The 1,846-nt window shown below is 39.4% G+C and overlaps 1 pseudogene; it reads right to left on the bottom strand.

The window, feature by feature from the left end:
- On the bottom strand, positions 1-547 carry LOC138395462 (peptidyl-prolyl cis-trans isomerase A pseudogene; annotated as a pseudogene).
- Positions 548-1,846: the final 1,299 nt, after the last annotated feature.

Raw genomic sequence — 1,846 nt, 5'->3', positions numbered from 1 at the left:
TTAGAGTTGTTCACAGTCCACACTGGTGATCTTCTTGCTGGTCTTGCCATTCCTGGACTCAAAGTACTCCATGGCTCCCACAATATTCATGCCCTCCTTTACCTTACCAAAGATGCATTCTTACCATTCAAACCCTCAGTCTTGGCAATGCAGATGAAAAACTGGGAGCCATTTGTGTTGGGCTTTTGCCATGGACAGGATGCCAGGACCTGTGTGCTTCAGGATAAAGTTCTTATCAAATTTCTCCATGTAGATGGACTTGCCTCCAGTGCCATTATGGCATGTGAAGTCACCACCGACCATGGCACATAAATCCTGGAATAATTCTGTGAAAGCAGGAACACTTATAACTAAATCCTTTCTCTCCAGTGCTAAAAGTGCAAAAGTTTTCTGCTGTCTTTGGAACTTTGTCTGCAAACAGCTCAAAGGAGATGTGGCCCAAGGTCTTGCTGTCTACAGAGGTGATATTGAAGAACACTGTGGGGTTGACCATGGCTGGTGGCAGGTGGCTTTGGTCAGCATTGGCATCTGCAAAGCTATTCAACATTTCTGACTATTATTTGGGGGGAAAGGGGTAAATTTAAAACTTATTCCAATTTTTCAAAAGTTACTGGATAATCCTGTACTCCTTCCATCCTTTGTACACATTAACATACATTGAAGTCCTAGCCCCCAATACCTCAGAATGTGACTGTATTTGGAGATAGGCCCTTTAAAGAAGTAATTAAGGTAAAATTGAGATCATATAGGTAGTTCCTTTTCCAATATGACTGGTGTCCTTATGCGAAGAGGAAATTTGGGCACAGATATGTGTAAGCACAGAAAGACCATGTGAGGACACAGAAGGCAGCCATCCACAAGCCAAGTAGAGAGGCCTTAAGAAACCAAACCTGCTGACCAACACCCTGATCTTAGACTTCTAGCCTCCAGAATTGTGAGAAAATAAATTTCTGTTTAAGCCACCCAATCTGCGGTATTTTGTTATGACAGCCCTATAAAACTAATACAGCACTTAATTTTGTATTTCTCTGTGTTCCCTTTGATCTGTGTGCCAATATTATACTATTTTCATATTAATAGTTTCATAACCTCTCAATATCTAAAAGGGATAGTTGCTGTCATTCTGCCTTTCAGAATTTGGGGATAATATTACCTATATATTAGAGCTTGTACCACATACCAGGCTCTGTGCCAAGCACCTAAATAGGCTGCTTGGAGCATAAGTAACTTGCTTAGGTCACAGAGCCAGGACAGCAGCAGGAGAGTGGGTAAGATAGGAACCAAAACATTGACTCTAGGATTCGAACTCTTACTTCTGCACTATACTTTCCCATTTGCTTTTATTTCTCTCCCCAGCTGAATTTAAACTTATTTCTCTTTTTTTTTTTTTTTAGAGACAGAGAAAGGAATTAGAATAAACCTTAATTTAACAGGTTGCTGATATAAATATTTACTAGTAGCATATCCAAAATAAAAGTAGCATTATGAATTTTATGATAAACATACCTATATGATCAATATTAAAGATAGGCAATAAAGTATTAAAAGAATTACTCAAAAATATCTCCTGCCTTTACCTTTAAGTAGTTTCCCATTACTCCCAATATTTCCCGTTAATTTTTTTAACATTTTACTGATGCATTCATTCAAAACATCCTAACTGTGAAAAGATTTATCAAACAAATACAAAGGAAACACAGCCCATTTAGCCAGCACCCAGAGAATAAATAACATTATGGGCGGGGAGTTGGTGGCTCATTCCTGTAATCCTAGCACTGTGGGTGGCTGAGGCGAGAAGATTGCTTGAGGTCAGGAGTTTGAGGTTGCAGTGAGCTCTGCACTCTAC

The sequence above is a fragment of the Eulemur rufifrons genome, chromosome 15 (assembly GCF_041146395.1).
Source record: "Eulemur rufifrons isolate Redbay chromosome 15, OSU_ERuf_1, whole genome shotgun sequence".
In the NCBI taxonomy this organism is placed as follows: domain Eukaryota; kingdom Metazoa; phylum Chordata; class Mammalia; order Primates; family Lemuridae; genus Eulemur; species Eulemur rufifrons.
Note: the sequence above shows the minus strand (reverse complement) of the source record. Positions and strands in the feature narration are given on the sequence as shown.